This window comes from Dendropsophus ebraccatus, chromosome 3 (assembly GCF_027789765.1).
Source record: "Dendropsophus ebraccatus isolate aDenEbr1 chromosome 3, aDenEbr1.pat, whole genome shotgun sequence".
NCBI classification, from domain to species: Eukaryota; Metazoa; Chordata; class Amphibia; order Anura; family Hylidae; genus Dendropsophus; species Dendropsophus ebraccatus.
Window position 1 is genome coordinate 187,094,334 of NC_091456.1, and position 26,439 is coordinate 187,120,772.

At 45.7% G+C, this 26,439-nt stretch overlaps 1 protein-coding gene and 1 pseudogene across 2 annotated transcripts in view; one reads left to right on the forward strand and one right to left on the reverse strand.

Annotated features, from left to right (window-relative positions):
* LOC138786728 (oocyte zinc finger protein XlCOF6-like) overlaps nucleotides 1-26,439 on the reverse strand; it is a 622,195-nt gene that overhangs the window by 206,746 nt on the left and 389,010 nt on the right. The window lies entirely within an intron of this gene.
* Nucleotides 1-26,439, forward strand: part of LOC138787569 (zinc finger protein 208-like) — an 84,200-nt pseudogene that overhangs the window by 43,893 nt on the left and 13,868 nt on the right.

Sequence of the window (26,439 nt, forward strand, 5' to 3'; positions counted from 1 at the left end):
GACAACAAACTAAGGGAAGACGAGGAGAAAGAAGGGGAGGAGAATAGAAAAGGGAGGAAGAAAGATACAACAGGAAACCCAGCAGCCCAGACAGTAAGCCTGGGAAAAATGCCCGGGGAGGGGCAAAGTAGCCCAAGGGATGAAAAAGGGGAGTAAAAGAAAGAACAGGTGGTAAAAACCCCACGCACTAGATAGACCAGATTCCCCAAAGAGGAGGCTGGTCCCGGACCTGTGCAGAATAGGAGGAAGTACGAGGAAGGAAAGACCTAAGATTCGAGCAGCTCCGGCCGCAGGCGTCGGCAATAATAAGCTAGTGCGGTCTGACAGGTACTCGCGAACCAGAGAGCACTTGGAGAGATGGAGGATAGGGGAGACGGAAGAGAGGAGAGTATAGAGAAGAGGGACCAGATGTATAATAATGCAGGTAAAACATTCCAACATATCCTGTACAGTTGCATAGGACAACGGTGCATACGACGAGCATTTGTAAGGTGCACCTAGAGGATTTCCAGGTGTATGTGCAGCGAAAGCGACGGCAAAATAGCATATTGAAACCCTCAAGTGGACATTTAACCAGAGAGGCCAATAAGAGCAAACTGATTATGTGCTAACCCACTCCACTCAACTCACCCTGCCATACCATGCACAAATAGAAAGCCCAGGGAGGGGGGAGAAGGCCGGGGGACAGAGGAGGGGAGGGGAGGGGGGTGAGGAGGGAAAGGGAAGGTGGCTTGAGGGGGGGAGAGGGGGGGGAGAGGAGAGGGGCAGATGGGAAGGGGTAAGGGAGGGAGGTGGGAAAGGAGGGGGCTGGGGGGAAGGGGGGGCGGTAGGATATAAGAGAGGGAGAGGAGTAGGTAGGAGGATGTAAACCCGGTGGACTTTCATGTCACCGATTAAAGGTATGAAGCCCGACTACTGACAGATAACCACTCTCAATATGTATGTCCCAGAGAGGGGGGGGGGATTGGGTCCCAGCAGAGAAATGATGAGCTAATCCCCCACCCAACAGGCCATGCGGGTCTACACGGAGCAGCAGGGAGAGGGAGGGGGAAAGGGAGGAGATGGGTACGGGACTAGAAAGGCAGGTTGGGGAGGAACAGCATAGAAAAATGAGAACGGAAGATGTTTGGGTCCAGCAGGCTTCCAATATCAAGGGTACAGGAATGAGAGAGTCATAGCACCCCCCGACCCAGACAGGCAGTCCGGAAATCACCTCCCAGCGGCTACCTCGAGCCCCCCGTCAGGGCCCATAAACCCCCCTGTGCGTGTCATCACTCCCCCAAACTATGCCGAATCACACGAAGCACCCCGAAAAGCGATACCAGTCAACCGGAGAGGGTCCAAGTTCAGCAGGTTTCAGTGCAGGTCACGCTGAGGACGGGGAGATCGGTGGGGGGAGCGTGAACCCCGCCGTAGGGGAGACTGGGGAATCCGCTGAGCTGATCGCAGAGCTCTGCCCTCTGAAGTGTGATCGGGGACTGGAGAGGGAAGCACAGGAGCAGTCCAATCTGGAATGGGGAGCGAAGTCAAACCCAGCAGCGATAAGGCCCCAGGCAGGTCCTCCGGGTTCCGGACAATGCATGTGGTGCCGGAGTGACGTATGATGAGGTGGAAGGGGTATCCCCAACGATAAGAGGCTCCCTGGTCCTTAATGGCAGAGGACAGAGCAGATGCCGCATTGCGAGCATGCGCCTGGAGAGGTCAGGCAGGAGGGAGACTTCCACCCCGTTGTAGTCCATGGGACCCAGCTCCCATGCCCGCTGCATCAGCACTTCCTTTTGCTGATGGTAGTGCACGCGGCACAGTACGTCCCTGGGACGGTTCCGATCCTGCGAGTGGGGACCTGCGACCCGGTGAGTTCGGTCCAGTCGATGTGGGTATCGTCCGGGTCCCCGAGGTATCGATTGAAAATCATCCTGACTTCCTTCACGAGACGATCTGGACCCACGTCTTCTGGTGAGCCCCGTACTTTGACATTATTTTGGCGACCTCTGTTCTCAAGGTCGTCAATATGGGTGATCATATCTCTGATCGTGGCCTCCTGTGCATCCAGGCGCGGGAGTACCGCAGCAAGGGAACAGTCCCTTGCACCCTGGCGGGACTCCAGGGCAGACACCGTGGTCGTGACTGCTGCCACCGAGGATTTTATTTCAGCCATATCCCAGGCATGGCATTCCTCCATATGGGAGAGCTGGGCAGTTAGTTCAGCCCTCGTTGGCAGGGCCTGCAGGAGACCCCTTACCTCAGCAAGGAGCGTGGCCGGGGCAAGGGAGGCAGCAGTATCGCGGGTCCCCTCCGCGGTGGATGAGGGTGACAGGGTAGCTGCTGGACGGAGGATCTCCGGGACTGATTGGCTCAGGTCCGGGAAGGCACTAGCCTGCTTCTGTGCGGCCTGTCTCGTGGTAAGCGCAGCGGCCATCTTGTCAGCGGGCGGCTCGGCCAGGGAGAAGGGTGGCGTGGAGCGCAAAAAACGGACTATGGTGTCTCGTGGAGTGGCCCAAGGCGTGTAGGGAACCTTCTTGCCCCCTTTGGGCATACCGAAGCCCCGATGGATGCGGATTAATGCCAGATAGTGTGAGGCCTCACATAATTTTATTAAGTCCCTTTGCAGGAGGGTCTCAGGGACTCCGATTATTCGGAGGTTATTTCTTCTGGATCTGTTTTCCAGATCCTCAACTCTGTCCCATAGGCGTTTCTTTTCCATTTCTATGTTGTGTAACCTGGTTGGAACGGTATCAGCCCTGTCCTCCAGCGCCCCCACTCTCTCTTCCATAGCACTGAGCCTCACACCCTGAGCCACCACTTGCTTTTGCACTTGCCTTAAAGAGCTAGTCACTGCAGCTGTGACTGAATCCTGCAGTCCTGGGGTGATGCGCTTTGCTACTTCAGCTGCGAGAGCAGCATAGTCTAGGAGAAAGGCTTCACTGTCATCCTCCTCTGCAGAGGAGCCCCGCTCGGAACGCTCTAGAGATGTGGCTCGTGACGAGGTAGGAGACGCTGCCATGCTGGCGCTCCTGCCCCCCGTCTTCTTGGACTTGCCGCGACCCTTTGTTGTATGCTGCTTGCCCTTTTTATGCAGGAACCGGTCCATAGCGCTACCGGGAGCTAGAGTCACCGGTTCCAGGGATGAGGGAGAGTCTGCGGGTGGTTGGGCTGGCATTCAGGGGGCTCACCAGACGGAGCGAGGTGTAAGCACGTCCTGCTTACATGGCGCCGTAACCGGAAGTCAGCAAGTTTTAATGTCCCAGTTATTTTAATGGGAGAAGAAGGAAAAGTGCAAGTTTAAAAATTAGGTTTAAAATGAAGTGAGATGTCGCTTATTGGAGCGGTTGCATCAAAACTGCCCTGAAAAACTCATCAAAAAGTGTGGTGTCTAATAACCATGTGAACAAACCCTCACAGAGTATTACGAGTGCATCTCAATAAAATAGAATATCATCAAAAAGTCCCCCCCCAGCAATGTAGTTCAAAAAGTTAAACCTCTATATTATATAGAGTCAGGGTTTACACAGAGAGATTGTCTGACAGATTATCTGCCAAAGATTTGAAGCCAAAGCCAGAAACAGACTATAAACAGAGATCAGGTCATAAAGGAAAGACTGAGATTTCTCCTCTTTTCAAATCCATTCCTGGCTTTGGCTTCATATCTTTGGCAGATAATCTGTCAGATAATCTTTCTGAGTAAATGGCCCCTTATTCCACACAGATGGAACTTTTTCTAGTGTTTCTTTCTGTTAATGTTGGTTACAGCCAAGGAAAACCCAAATATAAAAAAAAAATTATCACAGAACTGTCGGTCAAATGAAAAGTCTGTACAGTAAATGCTCAATATATGGTCGGGGCTCCTTTTGTATTAATGACTGTATCAGTGCGGCAATGTGACATGGAGGCGATCTGCCTGGGGCAGTGCAGGCGGGTTATGGAAACCACAGCTGCTTAAGGTCGTCTGCATTGTTGCCTTTGGGGTCTCTTGTCCGCTATAGATTCTCTATGGCAGGGATGTCAAACTCAGGCCCTCCAGTTGTTGCAAAACTACAAGTCCCATCATGCCTGGACAGCCAAAGCTAAAGCTTTGGCTGTCCAGGCATGTTGGGAATTGTAGTTTTTAAACAGCTGGAGGGCCTAAGTTTGACATGTCTGCTCTATGGGGTTATGGTCAGGCACGTTTGCTGGCCAATCAAGCTCAGTGATACTGTGTTTAGTAAACCAGGTATTGGGACTTAGCAGTGTGGACAGGTGCCAAGTGCTGCTTGTAAATGAAAATTCTATCTCCAAAAAGCTCCTTATGACCAATAGACCAGACTAACAGCACACCTGTTAGTCAATTCTTCCGCGTGGAGAGAGAATGCGCAAGCCCTCCCATAGACTGCCAGTATGACACAGAGGCTGGTGGGATTCTGCCAGTTTTACTCCGTGCGTACTGGTCCTAAGGGTTTGTTCACACTGAGGAATAGGCGAGTATTCAGCGAGGAATTGAAGAGAAACATTTTCTGCTTGAAATTCCTTGCCTATTCAGCTCTGGCAGAATTTGAGCAAATTTTGAGCTGAATAGAAGCCGAATTCAAACAGAATTTAAAGAGTACCTTTCGTTATAACTTTCAAAATCTAAATTAACAGTAGATGTGATATGAATAGAGATGAGAGAGAAAGAGGGACAGGGGCGCTTTCTGGTGTAGTATGTCAGGCAAACGCAACTTCAGTCAAGAAAAGAAGGAAGAGGCTCACCTGATTAGGTTGTGCTAGAATTTAGGCACAACTCTATTCAAAGTATTGGGAGAGGAGATGTCGCTGCTCCGGCCGAGAGCTCCGGCCGAAACCAAGGGGCTAGACACAATGCACGGTGTGACCCAGGAGAGGGACACTGGACCTGAAGAGTCACGGCAAACTGTCGGGCACAGATACCTCGGACCCCCACGTGGTCACAAAGGAATCCATGTAATCCACAGATAAGTAAGGGATATTTTTTTTGTAAACAACGCGTTTCGGCCCTCCGCATCTTAGGGGGCCTTTTTCAAGTATTACAGGCATAGTAGAGCAATTTGCTTTATAAGAGCTTTGCTTTTACATCAGGTTCAAAACTCCGGCTACTTCCCGGTCAGACTGGCAGATCGGGTACAAGCAATAACTTCATAACAGACGGAAATCATAAAAGGAATAATACAATCAGACAGTATATGGTACCTGGATGTGTATAAGATGGAATATGATATCGCCCGGGAGCTGGGTTGGATTCTCTATGGTCTGATAGTTTTCAGCATCCTCAGTTCTCATCTGGCTGTATGCCTGCTGAGCTTTGCTGGTGAGAAATGGGGCTAAATGAAGGACCCATTGTTCCTCAGGCCACTTATTAGCTTGAGCCACTTTTTCAAATACTTTCAGATATGACTCTATATCATCAGTCTCTGTTAGCTTGGTAAGTTTTAAATGGGCAGTAGTAGGTACACTGTGTTGCATGGCTTGCAGTGCCTGAAGGAATTGCTCGTCTCTCCTGGCTCTTTCTGCTTCTTGTCGCCGCAACTCAATTTTACGCTGCTCCTCCCAGGGAAGAGAACCCTATACCAACCTGAGGCCTGTCGCATACTTCTCCCGGAGATTCTCCACTTCCGAGGCCAATTACAATGTTGGCAACCGGGAACTGTTGGCTATCAAGTGGGCCTTTGAGGAGTGGAGGCATTTCCTGGAAGGAGCGAGACATCAGATAACGGTTTTAACCGATCACAAAGACTTGTTATACTTAGACAATGCTAAGAGGCTAAATCCGCGTCAAGCTCGCTGGGCATTGTTCTTTACTCGTTTCAATTTTATAGTGACATATCGTCCGGGGTCTAAGAATATAAAGGCTGACGCCTTGTCCCGAAGCTTCGGCATTTGTGGTGTGCCTGAGGTGGAACCTGAAAACATACTACCTCCAGGCATTGTTCTTGCTAGTATATCCATTGATTTAAAGAAGGAAATTTTGAGATCTCAAAATAACGCGCCTGCTAACTTACCTCCAGATAAGCTGTTTGTTCCTATGCACCTTAGGTTAGCAGTGTTGAAAGAGATACATGCATCCGTACTGGCCGGTCATCCTGGCATAGCTGGGACTGGCTATCTGTTGTCTCGCACATGCTGGTGGCCTTCATGGCAGAAGGACGTTCGGGAATATGTGAAATCCTGTGAAACATGTGCCCGAGCCAAAACCCCAAGGTCTCTGTCTGAAGGTCTACTCCAGCCACTACCACTGCCAGGTCGCCCGTGGTAACATCTGTCGATGGACTTTATAACTGATCTTCCCCCCTCACAGGGGAAGACTGTGATCTGGGTAGTGGTTGATCGCTTTAGTAAAATGTGTCATTTAATTGCAATAAAGAAACTGCCTACTGCCAAAACTCTTGCTAAACTATTTGTTCGTCACATCCTCCGGTTACATGGGGTACCTACCAACATTGTCTCTGACCGAGGGGTGCAATTTGTGTCCAGGTTTTGGAGGGCTTTTTGTGAATTCTTGAAAATATCTTTGTCATTTTCCTCAGCATTTCACCCGGAAACAAATGGTCAAACGGAACGTACTAATCAATCTCTTGAGCAGTATTTAAGATGTTATGTCTCTGATAACCAAGGTACCTGGTCTGAGTAGTTGCCAATGGCTGAATTTGCTTTAAACAATCATGTCAACGCCTCCACACAGCAAAATCCCTTCTATTGTAACTATGGTTATCATCCCCAGTTTTCTGCAGTCCCCAATCAGGAGTCACATTTCACTTCCGTTGCAGAACTAACCAAAAAACTGTGCACAGTTTGGGCAGAGAGTCTTGCGGCTCTAACTGTATCCCAACAAAAACAAGTTCAATATGCTAATCGCAAACGCCGTCCCGGTCCCCAGTATCTTGTGGGTGAAAAAGTGTGGTTGTCTACTAAGAATTTACGTCTCAGGGTCCCTTCAGCCAAATTCGCTCCCCGATATATTGGTCCGTTCCCCATTATAGAAATTATCAATCCAGTCTCCTTTAAGTTACAGCTACCCCGGTCATTAAGAGTCCATCTGGTATTCCATAAAAGCCTCCTCAAGAAATATACTCCTCCTACAGTCACTTGTCCTCCTCCCCTTCCAGTTGTGGTCCAGGGTTAGAGTATGAGATAGAAAGAATTCTAGACTCAAGAAAGATCCGCAGGACCATTCAGTATCTGGTACACTGGAAGGGGTATGGTCCAGAGGAGCGCACATGGGTATCTGCTCGGGATCTCCATGCCTCTGATTTAATCAGAAAATTTCATCAGGCATACCCTGATAAGCCTGGGGGTCCTAGTGAGGGTCCGGAGGCCCCTCCTCAGGGGGGGGGGTTCTGTTAGGACTTGGACCGTGCATTCGGCTCCCGGCGTCGCCGATGCGTGCAGCCAAAGCATACATAACCGCTCAGGCCGGTTGCTAGGGGCACGACGACGGCGTCCATAGCAGCCGGACTGCTTCTCATGTTTTTTACCTTCTCTGCTCTGCTACTCCGTGTTGTAGCAGAGGCCAGGGTATCACTCCCCTGGCTGATCAGAATAGCTGTTTTGTGTGTTGAACTGATTGTAGATTGACAGCTGACTCTGAATCAGCTGTCAGTAATCTTGAGTCTGGGACCTATAAGTATCCTCCCCAGTCTACTATGCTTCGCCTGTGAAAGTCCCTGGCTTGCCTGGTGTTACTTGATCTAGCGTTCCTGCATTCATATTCTGGTTACCTGACTTTAGCTTTGACTACTTGACTATTCTTTTGGTCACGATTTGGTACTTTGTTGCTCGGCTGGTTTTGACTCAGACTTCTGACCTTCCCTTTATTGTGTTGTGTATTGTCTTGTTTTGTTTTGTGTATTCACTGTAGTGAGATCAGGGACTGCCGTCCAGTTGTCCGTTTGCTAATTAGAGCATCTGAGGCAAGCAGGTAGGGGCAGTGGGGCGGGTGCCAGCTTCAGGGCTCACCTGTCCTTGTGTCTCTCTGTCCTGATCCTAACACTCACGGTCTGTACAGAAATCGCAGATTGAACCAGACATGTCGTCCGGAATAGGCTGTTCACACTCCCTGCATAAAAATATACAAATCGCGTTAGTGCTATGCACACTGTGTGACCAAGTCCTTATTCAAACCAAGCCGCCAACTTGGTATAACATCCAGTACGTAATGAAACAATAGGACTAGACACAACTATAGTTGCAAAAATATTCTTTCTTTCTTTATATGGAAATAATGACAAATCTCCAACATAGAACAAAAAATAATTACAATATGAAAGTAAATGTCACCACAGTGTGTATGAACAGACGCCAGATGGTCTTCGCACTGAGCACCAGTGCACGGCAAGTCTCTGTCCATTCGAGGCTCTCACCCTCTAGGGATCGATGACGTGAGACGCACGCTACGTTTCGAGGGAGGAACCCTCTTTCTCAAGCGCCTCGAATGGACAGAGACTTGCCGTGCACTGGTGCTCAGTGCGAAGACCATCTGGCGTCTGTTCATACACACTGTGGTGACGTTTACTTTCATATTGTAATTATTTTTTGTTCTATGTTGGAGATTTGTCATTATTTCCATATAAAGAAAGAAAGAATATTTTTGCAACTATAGTTGTGTCTAGTCCTATTGTTTCATTACGTACCACACTCCCTGCATAGTCTGTGCTTAGACTGGTATTTCTTCTTTGCTGAAGAATGGCCTGACATCTGAAACATAGAGTGAATATAAATCACTATAATTGTAGATGAACTACAAAACAGCACAGGAATGCTACATATATTATAATATAGTGTAACAGAAAACCAAAGGCTACTGAATATATAGCCTGAATATATACTGAATAAATAACACTGGGTACTGGACTCCGTCCAGCCCCCAGAAAAAGTAACTTAGCCAGGAGAATACTGGCCGATACTTATAAGGGTCAAGACTCAGTGACCCATATAAAAACTATATAATGGTATATGTTGTGGCCAGGGTTTCCCACATTGGCCATTGGCGTGTGATGTACTTTTATAGGCAGTCATGCTTCATTGGCTAATCATTTTATTATTCAAATAGGTGGGCGGTCCTGGGAGGAACAAGGAGGAGCTGAATATCCCTTCTGTGCTGCCGTTAGACGAAGTGTAAACATTCATTATTTTTCTTGCTGTTATCATGCTGTAAAACAAAGACGGACACCAATAGTATTATTCCTTAGATGGTATCTTAATAACCCCAAGAACAGTAATCGCCCAGTCTTGTCCGGAAAGGCTTGATGCTAATACTATTATTCCTTAGCACAAGTTCCAGTGATTGACCCTGCGGCTATCACTAGTGATAGGGGAAATATCCTCTGTGTGACCCTTAGTGGTGGGGATTGTTTCTGGATGACACTGGTCTCTGGGAATGGGCTGCACGGTGACAGCCATTAAGCTGGTGTGGAAATATATATGCATACAAAAAGAGTTTCGTGTGGCTGCACCATGGGCATTAAGTTTGATGATGGGGCTAAGATTATTCAAATGTATCCTGACTGACTGGTAATATTTAAACCGGAATGTTATAATAAGTGGAATCTAAGGAGGGGGGCATTACCTGATAGATTAAAAGACTTTTCACCAGGGGGCATATTTTATTTGGACTTTGCTTGGATAGACACTTTAATGTACATGATTGGTAACTGGCAATTTACTCATCAACATCAGGCACAGGGGCGTTAAACTCCGATGTTATCCAGGCTTGTTCTCCTTGGTGTGACAATAGCCCCTGCTGCACTGACTAAAGGCCCTATTACACAAAACGATTATCGGCTGTTACGGCCGAAAATCGTCTCATGTAATAGAAGACAACGATCAGCCAACATGAACAACCGTTCATGAACTGACCGATGTCTGTTGTCTGATGTCAACATGTTGAAAGACAAACAACTTAAATAGCAACTATAGGCTGCCGTTGCTCCGTGGAATAGGAGCGGTGGTAGCAGACCACTGCTATCCCCAATGGGCTGCCCGGATAACCTAGCGATCACCCAGGCAGTCCCCACCCCCCGCAGCTCCCAGCGGCCCCTCTGGCACTTACCTGCTCGCTGCCGGCGCTTGTAATAGTGCAGGCAGTGAGCGGGGAACGAGGAGCAAGCGAGCACTGACATCATAAGAACATCAAACTTCCAAGTATTCTGCCAAAAAAGGTCTCTTACAGAACCTACACTGCTCAAAAAGTAAAGAAAACACTAAACACATCCTAGAACTTATATTATAAAACTTTATTCTGTACAAAGTTGAATGTGCTGAAAAAATCCCCACACAAACATCATCAATGCAAATCACATTTATTACCCAAGTGAGGCCTAGATTTGGCGTCACACACAAAATGACAGTGGAAAAACACACTCCAGGCTGATCACTTCTCAGTACCCATGCTTTCTGGCTGATGTTTTGGTCATTTTTAAATGTTGGTGCTTTCACACTCATGTTAGCATGTGACGGACTCTACAACTGATAAGTTTAAATTTAGATGTTGACCCGTCTCTATGGAGAAAAGTCAAATACCCAGGATGGATGGTTTTTAAATATATCTAGAGCTGTAACCTGCAGTTTTACCAACTTGTCACTTATAAATCACGGACACAGATAAGACAATGTATCATGATTATAAGCCTGGATAATGGGCCAAGTTATATTATGGTAATCACATTTTATAGACAGAATATGGGGCGGTACTACACATGCGTAGTGTATTCATATGAAATGTAAACATTTAATACAGGCGGGGTTCCAAGTCACAAAACACATACATGTCACACTCTGATAGGCCAGTCCATATATGGTAGCAGTTTCCTGTACGGCGCAGTCAGGCTAGCACAATGTGTTATTCTCCATAAATTGTTTATAGATTACTGTCTCTCTGTTCCTTGGGTATTGTGACTATAAATGATAACTTTCCAGGAGCTGTTCTCATTGACGTGCTTCCAGCATTCCTCTTCTTCATCCAGAACATCTCTCTGTCACCCTCTGATCAAGCTCTGATCATCTCCAGTCTCTTCAGGGGGCAGTATATATAGGTGTAACCATATAGGTAAGGTGCAAGTAGGTAAAATCACATCACCTGGCCTTATCACAACGCACCCAAGTGGCTCAGGTAGTGCAGCTCATCCAGGATGGCACATCAATGCGAGCTTTGGCAAGAGGTTTTGCTTTGTTAGCGTAGGTTCCAGAGGCTGGAGGTGCTACTAGGACATGTGGAGGAGGCTGTAGGAGGGCAACAACCAAGCAGCAGGACCACTACCTCCACCTTTGTGCAAGAAGGAGCACTGCCAAGACCCTAGAAAATGACCTCCAGCAGGCCACAAATGTGCATGTGTCTGCACATACGGTTAAAAACCGACTCTGTGAGGGACCGACATCCACAGATGGGGGTTGTGCTCACAGCCCAACACCGTGCAGGACGCTTGCCATTTACCAGAGAATACCGTATTTGCAGATTCACCACTGGCGCCCTGTGCTCCTCACAGATTAAAGCAGGTTCACACTGAGCACATGTGACAGACGTGACAGAGTCTGGAGACGCCGCAGAGAGCGATTTGCTGCCTGCAACATCCTTTGTTTGGCAGTGGGTGAATAATGGTGTGGGGTGGCATTTCTTTGGGGGGCCGCACAGCCCTCCATGTGCTGCCAGAGGTAGCCTGACTGCCATTAGGTACTGAGATGAGACCCTCTGACCCCTTGTGAGACCATATGCTGGTGCGGTTGGCCCTGGGTTCCTCCTGATGCAGGACAATGCTAGACCTCATGTGGCTGGAGTGTGTCCTCAGTCCCTGCAAGATGAAGGCAGTGAAGCTATTGTGGAGTTGAGAGGACATCTTCTCTCTGTTTCTCCATTCTATAGTCTTAAAATGTGTACGTGCTGAGTAAGCGGCTATTGGGAAAGAGTCCCCGCTCTGTCTATTTACTATGTTTATGGCTAGGAGAATTTGTTCTTAACTTTAGGGTCTGAGGATCCTTGACTATAGATAAGGGCAAGGACAGCTGGAGAAAAACATCATGGCAGCTCTTGCAAGATATGTAAACAACCTGGGTCCTCCTACCTTTTTTCTAAGTTCTCCTGTAAATATATAACTAAGAGATTTTCACTGAATAAATCAGATCAGCTTGAACACTGAAGGTGCTTTCATGTGTCTTGGTTGATTCTCACGGACAGCTGTCACATCACTTCCCTGATTAGGCAGCACCCAGGTATAGCTGGGAGACTTTATTCTAAGTCTCACCCTAACACTATGGACTGACCGCCTGTTCCCCAGACCTGAATCCCATTGAGCACATCTGGGACATCATGTCTCCCTCCATCCACCGTCACGTTGCAGCAAAGATTGTCCAGGAGTTGGCGGATGCTTTAGTCCAGGTCTGGGAGGAGATCCCTCAAGAGACCATCCACCACCTCATCAGGAGCATGCCTGGGCCTTGTAGGGAGGTCATACAGACAGCTCATCAGGAGCATGCCCGGGCCTTGTAGGGAGGTCATACAGACACCTCATCAGGAGCATGCCCGGGCCTTGTAGGGAGGTCATACAGCCACCTCATCAGGAGCATGCCAGGGCCTTGTAGGGAGGTCATACAGACAGCTCATCAGGAGCATGCCCGGGCCTTGTAGGGATGTCATACAGACAGCTCATCAGGAGCATGCCCGGGCCTTGTAGGGAGGTCATACAGCCACCTCATCAGGAGCATGCCCGGGCCTTGTAGGGAGGTCATACACCTCATCAGGAGCATGCCCGGGCCTTGTAGGGAGGTCATACACCTCATCAGGAGCATGCCCGGGCCTTGTAGGGAGGTCATACACCTCATCAGGAGCATGCCCGGGCCTTGTAGGGAGGTCATACACACAATACTCAGCCTCTGTGTCACTTGTTTTAAGGACATTACAGAAAAGCTAGATCAGCCTGGAGGGTTTTTCCACTTTATTTTTGTGTGTAACTACGGATCCAGGCCGCCATTGGGTATTAGATGGGATTTCTATGAATGATTTTTGTGTGATTTTGTTGTCAGCGCATTCAGCTTTGTACAGAACAAAGTATCACTGAGATTTCATTCAGATCTAAGAGGTGTTATCTGAGGGTTCCCTTTATTTGTTTTTTGAGCAGCACACATCACACACACAGACAGCTCTGCTGCATACACATCACTTCAGCTCATCCAGCACAGCAGAGTCCTGCATACACTGAGCAGCAGCCCCTGATCATGTGACTCCTCCTCCATGTGACTGATCACATGACTGTGACATCATAGCAGGTCCTGTAAGCACAGGGGAAGCACACGGCTCCTGTACAGCTCTGCAGGCGGCTTCCTAACTTATCAGCTGCTGCTGGACTGTCCCGCCCGCTCCCTGCCCACAGTATGTACTAATGCTGGGTCACTGCTCACCTCTCTGCCCCGCCCCTTGCCTCCTGAGCACCAATCACTGGAGAGGAGGAGGGGCCAGACACAAGGTACATGTGGAAATCCTTCCTGCCCCTCCCCCTCCTCCTGCTAGTGTGCTCTGCTGCTGCTGCTGCCTCCTGGGATCTGCCCACTGGCTGCCAGACAGGTAGGAGATTATGGGGAAACCAAAATGTTTACATCACAGAAGGAGAATAATCACAGATCCGGTCACAGGAGCTCAAACATCTCTACACATTTATAACTTGTCTCTTCCTATCGCTGTGCCGGGATTGTTGTACTTTTTCTTCCCATTCTTTATTATCCATTGTATCCTCTACTTTCTATTCATCTCTCCAGGATCCTCTGCTGATATCTTCTATATAAGAGACCGACCCATCAACCATGGAGAGAGACAGAGACAAGATGGCCGAGAGGATAATAACCCTCACCCTACACATACTCTTCCTGCTTACTGGGGAGGTGAGGGATTCTGGGAGTGATGTCATCATGACATCATTCTTATCTATGGAATAACAGATGGATAGGACTGGAGAGGTGAGGGATTCTGGGAGTGATGTCATCATGACATCATTCTTATCTATGGAATAACAGATGGATAGGACTGGAGAGGTGAGGGATTCTGGGAGTGATGTCATCATGACATCATTCTTATCTATGGAATAACAGATGGATAGGACTGGGGAGGTGAGGGATTCTGGGAGTGATGTCATCATGACATCATTCTTATCTATGGAATAACAGATGGATAGGACTGGAGAGGTGAGGGATTCTGGGAGTGATGTCATCATGACATCATTCTTATCTATGGAATAACAGATGGATAGGACTGGAGAGGTGAGGGATTCTGGGAGTGATGTCATCATGACATCATTCTTATCTATGGAATAACAGATGGATAGGACTGGAGAGGTGAGGGATTCTGGGAATGGATGGAGTGATAGTGCTACGCCCTGGCCCCTGGGGGCCACTTCCGCAGTGCAGATGTTGTGAGGGTGCAGGAACCAGGGCAGCTGTAGGATATAGTGTGGTCACTGTGTAGGCACGAGGGTGATACAGCTGGAAACCGGGCTCCTGACCCTGCGGGAATACTGGGCGTGCGATTCCTCGTTGTCCTTAGTCAGGGCACCAATTATCACACCAATGCCAAGGTTCAGAAACAACGGTAGTTGTATATTTATTGTAACGGTGGTAACTAGTAGCAACAGTCTCTCCGGATGCAACCGGGAATAAGGCAATCTTATTGCCTTGTAATGGGTGTTATTGCCGAGTAATGGGTGATGCTGCAATAGGCTGTGAAAGTAGCGTGCTGAATGATGGGAGTAGTAGTGAAACTGAAGCTGAGATGCTGGGTGGAATGAGACTTGAATGAAATACTTGCAGTTGATGATTTGAGGAGATGATGATGAGAGGAATTGAAGAATGACTGAAGAATCGACACCCAGATGAGAATCTTGAGACTTGAGACAGGAACACAGCCAGTGGACTGGAGCAGGAGAGCACACAGAGGCCTATCTCTCAGCAGGGAGAGAGAGGACAAAAGCACAACTTGTCTCCTGATGGTGGAGGACAAGACTCGACTCACAACCTACCCCCTCTGTGGCAGGGAATAGACTGAGGTAGCACAGGAAGTCACATGGTAACCCCAGCCAAAAGCTTGATGACCATTGGTGTTACCATGGAAGCAGGGCACAGTCACGTGACATCCAGCCATTGCATCATCACACCATTAGGCATATACAGAGGAATATACATGAGAAGTACCATCCTTGAACACTAGGAGGCGACATAATACCTTTTGACACTGATACCTGAATACACATGCAATAAATGACTGAAATGGCAGACCTGAATACTGAGAAGGGGGACACAATACACGCAGTTTGCAGTGGACCATAGCTTTCCAGAACAGAACTAGTTATAATAAAAATATGAGCATAAGAGTGGCTGTTCTGGGACACTGCAATAGTAATGTGTCTCTCCATACACAGGATTACACAGTAGTGAAGAAGTCCTCTAGTGGGCGCTGTGGGGCCACTGGGTGTGAAGGATGGGGAAGAACCCTGAGCCCAATCCCGGGGCCCCTGATACATGAGGAAATGGAGGAAGAGAAGATCCTAGAAGTCACCAACAAGATGGTGGAGCTGCTGAGTGGAGAGGTGAGACTGTGGCTGCTGGGAATGCTGGGACATTATACAGTAACACCACTGGAGGGGTGGGGGGGATGACTGTGTGATCATTGTGTGTGTCAGGTTCCTATAAGGTGTCAGGACGTGGCGGTCTATTTCTCCATGGAGGAGTGGGAGTATGTAGAAGGACACAAGGATCAGTACAAGGATGTGATGCTGGAGGATCAGCAGCCCCTCCCATCAGCAGGTAATAGACAGGACTATATACACACCTCCTCTCTGTATTATCTGGATGGAAAGAATGAATTCAGTCTCTGTATGTGTTCCCTCCAGTCAGATCCAGTAAGAGAACAGCACCAGAGAGATGTCCCCGTCCTCTTCTTCCTCAGGATCAGGATCAGGTAGATGGAGATGTTCCCTATGATCTGTACATCCCACCTGACTTCTCCTACTGTCTGATGACTTTTACAATATTTCTCTCACAGCCTATGAATCAGGGGGAAGATGGGAACAATAATAATGCTCCAGAGTCAGATGTGAGCGGTGATAAGCAGTATAAGGAGTACATCACTACAGGAAATGATCTGAACTCTATTAATGCTACAGACATAATGGTAAAAAAAGAAGAGGAGACAGATGACAGCAGTGATGAGCAGTATAAGGAGGAAATTACGACATGGAAGGAACTGATTCATAAGATTGCAATGGACAAGATAGTAAAAGAAGAAGAGACAGATGACGGCAGTGATGAGCAGTATAAGGAGGACATCACTACAGGTAACCGCCCAGGTGAGTAGTGACCACTAAATGCAGAGAACAGTCACACATTCTCCTCAGTCACCGGCTGTAACTATTCTGTGTGGAATATTATAAGCTCTGTGTCCTGTCAGTTTTCCAGCTATATAATCATTCAGCCTAAATTCTAATATACAGCACAGTCCCAGCGGACAATATATCACTATCAGTCTCATGCTGCATCTATAGTGACTGTCCTCATCTTACAGCGCGCCTGTTGCGAATATTTTTTAAGAAATCAACAGGGGAGATTGCAAGAAGTTGTGTAATATATTCACTAGGGATGGTCCAAACCTGCCGAGGTTCGGGTTCGTATGAACCCGAACGCTCGGCATCAGATTCCTGCTGTCTGCCCGCTCCGTGGAGCGGGCGGATACAGCGGGAAGAACGCCTGGAAAACTGGGATACAGCCTATGGCTATCCCAGTTTTCCAGGCAGTCCTTCCGCTGGATCCGCCTGCTGCGCGAAGTGGGCAGAGAGCGGAAATCATTACCGAGGGTTCGGGTTCGTACGAACCCGAACCGAACTCGGTTCGGACCATCCCTAATATTTACTTTAATTTTTTTTTAAATAATTAATATGGTTGAATAAGCGTTATACATACAGCCGAACCTCGGTCCATGTTCCCTTCATTATCATATTTGGTCTTTTCTTTGCTCGAAAAAAGAGACCAAACACAAAGTAGTGTGGAGCGAGCGCTAAAGATTTTGAGTGCTTGTTACTAGAGTCCAGAATTTTTCAATGATCAAGTCTGTAACCCCTCATGAACTTTGCCCTTATTTTTTCTTAGTTTAGATGAAGACAAAAAGACCTCATGGCCCTTTATTCCCACCACTATTCAGCGTAAGGGCCCTATTCCACGGGACAATTATCATTCGAATTATCGTTAACGATACACGATCTCTAACCACCGCTTTGCGAGCTACTTGAGATCGTTTGCAGAATTTAAAGGAGTGATGGTCTTTAATTCTAGTCGTTCTTGCAGTCGTTTTTACCTCGTTGATCGTTCGCTTCACAGTGATTCGATGGAACGATAAACACCAGATTATCGTTCAAGTAGGTGGGGCGAGTCATTCCCCCCCCCCATTTTTCTCTGCCTTCAATGGGCGTATTCTTTTTTATTCACACGCAACCAATTATTATTATAAATGTTCGCAATCAAAATGCTGTTATGTGAAATTTGTCAAACCTTTATTATTTAAAGGGGCTACAAAAACATGGCCACTCCCTCCCCCCCTCTTGTCTCCAGATTGGGTGGAGTCTCTCGTTCCGTTGCAAAACTACACCTGAACTGGAGATGAGAGAGGGAAAAGTGGCCAAGTTTTTAGAGCTGGATAACCCCCCTTGAATTTTTTGTATTTATTAATTTGGATTGACAGAAAGAACATGAGTGGCGGGACTTATGCAGTGTATCCCATTGGAGAAAAAATATTTTGAGCCAACCTTCTGTTGCGTAGCTAAATCGTCACTTCAGGTTGGTACACACCTTTTTCCATATGCAATGTACCCCATTGCTCAACATACATTTTTACAAAGAATACTTTGAGCGAGCTTTCTCTTTTCGCAGCACAAAAAACCCGCTATTGTGTACAGTGTAAAATAACGGCCACTTCCGTTTGGTGCCAAAATGTACAAAAAAACAAAAAGAACACACACGCGCCGGGATGTTGTAATTTTTTTCGCCCTAAACCCGAGAAATTGCGTAGAAAGATAAGGCCTTTTCGACCCGCGTGGTCACCAACAGGAAGTGAAGGCCGCCGAAGCGAGCACCACATGCTAGTGAGCGGTGTGCGTGTTTTATAGAGCATGGTAGTAATATACGAAGTGTCTTGGGGGGTGGCTTCCCTGAATGTATTCTCAATATACGAGGTGTTTGGCGAATGTTTTTTTTTAGCCCTTTTGGATGCACGGGGTGTTTGCAAGATTAGAATTTATATTTTATATATTTAAGCTATTTAGTGATGTTCGTAAATCCACAACTATCTTATTAATGAATACAAATAATTGAATAATTAATAGAAAATGTATTTAAAATGGAAGTATGGTCCCTGTCAATCAATGTGTTTAGCCAATAGGATTTTCACTAATTAGCTGTTGAACGCACCCACTAACGACCAAAGAACGAGCAAACAATTTTTTTATTCCACCGAACGAACAACGATAAAAATAGTTCCAGGTCTCATTAAACGATTAACAATTTCTCGTTCGGCGTTTAATCATTAACTGCAATTCAACCGAACGTTTATCGTTTAGATCCGAACGATGTAACTATAATCCTCCAGTGGAATAGGGCCCTAAACTGTTTGGCTTACGGCAATTCCAGATTAAGAGACTTAAAGGGGTAGTGCGGCGGTAAAGAATTATTCACAGAATAACACACATTACAAAGTTATACAACTTTGTAATGTATGTTATGTCTGTGAATGGCCCCCTTCCCCGTGTCCCACCACCCCCATCCGTGTACCCGGAAGTGTGGTGCGATATACATACCTGTCACGTGCCGACTCGTCTCCGATCTTCATTCAGTGACGTCTTCTTCGGCCGGCCGGCGAACAGCTCCATCTGTTCCGAATGCCGGCCGCCCTCTGCAGCGTCATCCGATGCTCAGCCGCGATTGGCTGAGCATAACTGTGCTCAGCCAATCGCAGCTGAGCACAGTTGTGACGCGGCGGAGGGGGGACAGGCGGCAGGGATCCGTCCGTCCGAAGATGACGTTTGGCACAAAATGGCGGACGGCCCTTGACACCGATCAGGTAATGTATAATGCACCACACTTCCGGGTACACGGGCGGGGGTGGTGGGACAACGGGAAGGGGGCGATTCACAGATATAACATACATTACAAAGTTGTATAACTTTGTAATGTGTGTTATTCTGTGAATAATTTTTTAGCGCCGCACTACCCATTTAATACTTTCCCCTGTATGGCTGTGACGTCCCTTGTTCGGGGAGGGTGATCCAGAGAGCTGTGTGGAAGGCTCTGACCACTTACCAAGGACGTATGTAGCCAGAGTCGGGGACGGGGATGTCACTGCACCGCGTGACTTATGCAGAAAATGAGAGAAAAGGCCGTGATCTCCCCCAGTAACGCCATGCTGGTTGGGGTCCAGCAGGTTATCGGTATGTAGGGGGTCAATAGTCCTATTATTTATTTGAGAAGAGTTTCCATTACTTTTACTACTAAGGACGTCATCTCCCTGGCCTCCAGCTTCTAGATTCTTCTCCCTGACACTTCCTGTGGATGGGAACAGATCTGATCATTCTTATTATGTTACATAAAGAGTAACTTTCCATATCTGCAATATGTTTAAGCTTCTATTACTGGGAAATAAGAGAAATGGTGTTTTCTCCTTTGCAGATGATTCTACCAGGAGCTCAGGGGGACATCAGATCTCCTCAGAGGATCATATCACACAAGATACATATGAGGAGCCGTCCACTATCCCAGATACACCCTCAGCCCCACACAGCAAAGATCTCTCATCTCATCCTGTTATACAAGTCCCATCTTCTGATCCATCACAGCAAGCTGACATTTACATAGAAGGCGATGAACATCAAAGAGAAAATACAGGAAAGACTCAGATATCATATTTACAACGTGAAAAATGTTTTACTCACAAAAAATATCTTAAAGGGGGGAAAGCATTATCATGTTTAGAATGTGGGAAATGTTTTACACAGAAATCAAGTCTTGTTGACCATCAAAGAATTCACACAGGGGAGAAGCCATTTTCATGTTCAGAATGTGGGAGAGGTTTTTCTCAGAAATCAAATCTTCTTCGCCATCAAAGAATTCACACGGGGGAGAAGCCATTTTCATGTTTAGAATGTGGAAAATGTTTTACTCAGAAATCAAAGCTTGTTACCCATCGAAGAATTCACATAGGAGAGAAGCCATTTTCATGTTCAGAATGTGGAAAAAAGTTTATTCTGAAATCTTATCTTGTTGAGCATCAAAAAAATCACACAGGGGAGAAGCCATTTTCATGTTCAGAATGTGGGAAATGTTTTACTAAAAACTCTAATCTTCTTCACCATCAAAGAATTCACACAGGGGAGAAGCCATTTTCATGTCCAGAATGTGGAAAATTTTTTACTCAGAAATCTTGTCTTGTCGACCATCAAAAAAATCACACAGGGGAGAAGCCATTTTCATGTTCAGAATGTGGGAAATGTTTTACTAAAAAATCTAATCTCCTTTACCATCAAAGAACACACACAGGGGAGAAGCCATTTTCATGTTCAGAATGTGGAAAATGTTTTAATCGGAAATCACATTATGTTAACCATCAAAATATCCATACAGGAAAGAATCACAGTAAAACAGCTGAATGGTTGCAGGTATAATACTGGGACTATAGGGGCTTTTATACTGTGAAAAACGCCTCAATTCACATGTTTAGGGTATGTTCACACTGAGTAAAACAGGTGGAATTCAGCGGCAGAACTTTCCGCCACGGCTGTCTCACTGTGTCATAGCAAATCTATGGGAGAGTGTACGCTCCTCCGCAGCCGCCACTCTCCGCTCAAAGAAGTGCCACTTCTTTGAGCGGAGTGATGCGGCAGCGGAGGAGCGCGCGCTCTCTCATTCACTTACTGCAGGACTTTGAGCATGGCAGGATTCTTCGCTGCGGAATTGCGCCGTATTTGCTCAGTGTGAATATAACCTTACAGCAAAACAAGTTTTATTGTCCCAGATATTTCAAAGGGGAAGCTGGAAAAGCACAAGTTTGAGAATCACGTTTAAAATGAAGTGAGATGTCACTTATTAGGAGCGTTTTGTTCCAGGGATTAAAAAGAGATTTTGCAGCAACACTGCCCTGAAGAACGCATCATAAAGTGTGGTGTCTAATAACCGTGTGAACAAACCCTCACAGAGTATTACGAGTGCATCTCAATAAATTAGAATATCATTAAAAAAGTTTTTCTTTCAGGAATTTTATTCAAAAAGTTAAACCCCTATATTATATAGAGTCATTCCACACATTATATATATATATCATATAGAGACATTCCACACAGATGGAACTTTTTCTAGTGTTTGGCTAGTGTTTCTTTCTGTTAATGTTGGTTAAAGCCAAGGAAAACCCGAAATTCATTATCTCAGAAAATTAGAATATCATATAAGACCAACTGTAAAAAAAAAAAAAAAAAAATTACCACAGAACTGTCGGCCAAATGAAAAGTCTATACAGTAAATGCTCAATACGTGGTCGGGGCTTTTTTCCCCATGAATGACTGTATCAATGTGACATGGAGGCGATCAGAGGGTTGTTGGTAATGGTGAATATTCCGAGCAGAGACTGGTTACAAGTGGTGTGCCACAAGGGTCTGTTCTGGGTCCTATTCTTTTTAATATGTTTGTAAGTGACATAGGAGAAGGGTTGGTAGGTAAAGTTTGTCTGTTGCTGACGACACAAAAGTGTGCAATAGGGTGGATATTCCTGGAGGTGTCAGTAATATGGAAAATGATTTAGCTTTGCTAGATACGTGGTCCAAACATTGGAAATTAAAGTTCAACGTTTCCAAATGTAAAATAATGCACTTGGGGAGGAGGAATCCTCGATTCCAGTGCTTCTCAAACTGTGAGGCGGGCCTCACCAGTGAGGCGCCCCCTTGTTGTTGGGGAGCCAGTTTTCACAAAAGTAACTATAATCTGCACAGTCCTCCAAAATCTCCATTTTAGCAACATTATTAATTTATTGTGTACTTGCTTTATTAGTTTATAGAGCTTGGGAGATGGGTGAAAGGTAGCCCTAGTATTATATTCAGCTTTTAAATGGACTTTCACCACAGATGGTGAGGCCCAGGCACCCTCTTGGTCAGTCTGGTGAGGCCCAGGTATTGCCTTGGTCTGTTGGGTGAGGCTCCAGTAGAAAAAGTTTGAGAAGCACTGCTCTATCCGAGTATCACATCGGCAGTACTGTGTTGGAAAAGACTTCAGAAGAGAAGGATTTAGGGGGTAGTGATTTCTGACAGCCTTAGGCTGTGTTCACACTACGTATATTTCAGTCAGTATATGTATAGTTCAGTCAGTATATTTCAGTCAGTATTGCAACCAAAACCAGAAGTGGATTAAAAACATAGAAAGGCTCTGTTCACACAATGCTGAAATTGAGTGGATGGCCGCCATTTAATGGCAAATATTTGCTGCTATTTTAGAACAACGGCTGTTGTATTGAAACTATTTACTGTTATATGGCGGCCGTCCACTCAATTTCACCATTGTGTGAACAGATCCTTTCTGTGTTTTTAATCCACTCCTGGTTTTGGTTGCAATACTGACAGAAATATACTGACTGAAATATACGTAGTGTGAACGCAGCCTTAAAAAGAGTCACTACTGCAACCAGGCGGTGGGGAAAGCAAATCGTATGCTAGGGTGTATAGCTAGAGGTATAACCAGTAGGAAGAGGAAGATTGTGATCCTGCTGTATAGAGCTCTGGTGAGGCCATATCTGGAATACTGTGTCCAGTTCTGGAGACCTCATCTAATAAAGGACATTGATAAAATAGAACGGGTCCAAACACGGGCTACAAAAATGGTGAAGGGTGTGAGGCATAAACCATATCAGAAAAGACTTAGTGTCATTGTCGTTAACTTTTTTTTTTTTTTTTCAGAAATCAATAGTCCAGGCGATTTTAAGAAACTTTGTAATTGGGTTTATTAGCCAAAAATGCCTTTAGCTGCATGTAAAAAGCCTAGTGGGGGAGATCGCTCCTCTGGGATGTTGTCCCGGAGGAGCGATCTCTGTACCTGCTGCCGGCCGGGGTCCGCTCCAAGCGCCGATCTCATTGATCTTTGCTGTATATCTATACAGCAAAGATCTCAATGAGAGATCAAAGTGTATATACTAGAAGTACCCCAGGGGGGCTTCTAGTATATGTGTAAAAAAAAAAAAGTATTGTTATAAGTAAAAAGCCCCCTCCCCTAATAGTCTGAATCACCCCCCTTTTCCCAGGTTTTAAATAAAAGTAAATAAATAAATAAACAAGCATGTTTGCTATCGCCGCGTGCATATTCGCCCGAACTATTAATCACATTCCTGATCTCGCTTGGTAAACGGCATCAGCGCAAAAAATCCCAAAGTGCAAAATTGCGCATTTTTGGTTACATCAAATCCAGAAAAAATGTAATAAAAAGCGATCAAAAAGTCGTATACGAGGAATCAAGGTACCGATAGAAATTAAACATCATGGCGCAAAAAATGACACCTCACCCAGCCCCATAGACCAAAGGATAAAAGCGCTATAAGCCTGGGAATGGAGCGATTTTAAGGAACGTATATTTGTTAACAATGGTTTGAATTTTTTACAGGCCATCAGATACAAGAAAAGTTATACATGTTATATGTCGTTTTAATCGTAATGACTTGGGGAACATGCATAACAAGTCAGTTTTACGCCAGGGCGAATGGCGTAAAAACGCATTCCCCCCGGATAAATGTTTTGGGTTTTTTTCAATTTCACCACACAGCCACCACGCAGTATACTTTATGCAAAAATTCAGCCTGTCATTGCAAAGTACAATTAGTGACGCAAAAAATAAGGGCTCATGTGGGTTTCTAGGTGGAAAAATGCAAGTGCTATGGCCTTTTAAAGACAAGGAGGAAAAAATGAAACCGCAAAAACGAAAATTGGCCCCGTCCTTGGAGTCACTGTCGTGAATATATATATTTTTTTTTTGCAGAAATCAATAGTCCAGGCGATTTTAAGAATCTTTGTAATTGGGTTTATTAGGCAAAGATGCCATTATCTGCATTTAAAAAGCCTTTTCCCAGTTCCCCCCTCCTCTCCTTTCTATCATCCACTGCTCAGAATCAGGAAATCTCAATCAGACGCATCCTGTCTGTTCTATAAAGAGGGGAGGGGGGAAAAGAGACGGAGAAGAAATGTCGGCATCAGAAAACAAAGGATTCCTCAGGGGGGAGATATTCAGAGCGCTATGCAGATGTCAGAGAGGTCAGTGGTGACTGTGAGAGGAGAGAGCCCCTGTTGTAGCTTTTAATTAACTCTTTGTTGTCCTGTTTTGTTTCCTCTACTTTCTCTCTCCATAGGAGAACAATGAAGGCAGGGGGAGAGCTTCAAACTGCTTTTCCATGATAAAAATAAATTTTTCGGTTAATAAACCCAATTACAAAGTTTCTTAAAATCCGCTAGACTATTGATTTCTGCAAAAAAAAACAGTGACCCTTTAAGGATTTGAATCTGTATAGTCTGGGGGAAAGGAGGCACATGGTTGAAACCTTTAAGTATGTTAAAGGACTAAATAAGGTTCAGGAGGGAAGTGTTTTTCGTAAAAAACTGAGCTCAAGAACAAGAGGACACAGTGAGAGGTTAGTTAGAGGAAAGATCAGAAGCAACGTGAGAAAATGTTATTTTACTGAAAGAGTAGTAGATACCTGGAACAAACTTCCAGCAGAGGTGGTTAGTAAATCTACAATAACAGAATTTAAACGCGCCTAGGATAAACATATATCCATCCTAAGATAATAAGAAAGAAAATACTAAAAGGGCAGACTAGATAGACTCAGTGCTCTTTTTCTGCCAACAATCTTCTAAATATTCGACTTTCGAGAATTCGAAACGAATAGGCACCGAGATTTGACTATTCAAACTAATATTCAATCCCATTATAGTCTATGGGAAAAAAAATTGTGGCACTTGGAAATCCAAATTCGACCACTTGGAGGTCACCAAGCCGCCCATTAAACCTCCCTAGACGATGCAAACACCTCCGGAATGACACTGGGACATTAGGGGAAGCATGCCTGGGTGCACCCAACTCCCCAAAATCACAGTATAATGCCACTCTCTGCAGTTGCAGAGGAAAAATATTTGCGAACGCTTTACGAATGCTTATGGCAATGTTCACACATTTCGTTTGTATTTCTTGCGCAGCGTTACATACATGATTCCAATGTGCGTCCGTAGATCGTCATGTTGTTCGCGCGTATGACGCGTCATGCTGTTCGAACGTTACTGGAACAGTATGTATGACGTGCATTTTTCTGGGCTACTGGAACAGTATATATCAGGTGCCCTTAGTGGGCTTCTGGAACAGTATATAAGACGTGCCTTTTTCTGGGCTACTGGAACAGTATGTATCACGTGCCTTTTACTGGGCTACTGGAACAATATGTATCATGTGACTTTTACTGGGCTACTGGAACATTATGTATCACGTGCCTTTTTCTGGGCTACTGGAACAATATTATCACGTGCCTTTTACTGGGCTACTGGAACATTATGTATCACATGCCTTTTTCTGGGCTACTGAAACAATATGTATCATGTGCCTTTTACTGGGTTACTGGAACAGTATGTATAACGTGCCCTTAGTGGGCTAAACCAGGGACACTATAAGTCACTTGTACACACAGGGTTCTGGAATGAAAACAGATGCTGATGCTGTTATATTATCTATTTCTTAGCACTGAGAAGTGCTTTGGATTCAGAGATGACTTTTTTGCTGGATCTTAGCCCTGAAAAGGACTTTTGGGTTCTGTAATAAGCCTGCCTAACCAAAACGCTACTAAAACCTATCTCTCCCTGCTGCAAGATCTTTCACTAGCTAGGTTGAAAGCTCATCTGCGGTCGAGAAGCAGGGGCCAAGTATTAAATATTTGAGGTCATGTGGTTCAGCCATCCAATAAGGGTAGACGCACTGCATGCGTACTACCAGGGTCCCTCATGGCCTCTCTGCATGCAGATTGGATTTAAAAAAGCGCCAACTGCGATGGGAGGGCTTTCTAATGTTTCCCGCGTATTCGCCACACTACTTGATTCAATTAGAATACTGCAATATTCGATCGAATACCTTCTCGATTAAATCGTATTCGCTCATCTCTAGAAATTATTGGGGAGATTTATGAAAGGGTGTAAATATACACCTGGTGTAAACAGCCCACAGCAACCAATCACAGCTCAGCTTTCAGCTCTGGTAAAATATAAGAAGAACTGTGATTGGTTGCTGTGGGCAGCTTACACTAGGTGTATATTTACACCCTTTCATAAATCTCCCCCTATATCTCCAAAAAGCCCCTCATGACCAATAGACCATTCACCCAAACAATCGTTTAACGATTTTGAAGCAACGATTTGGTTTTTATAATGATCAGTG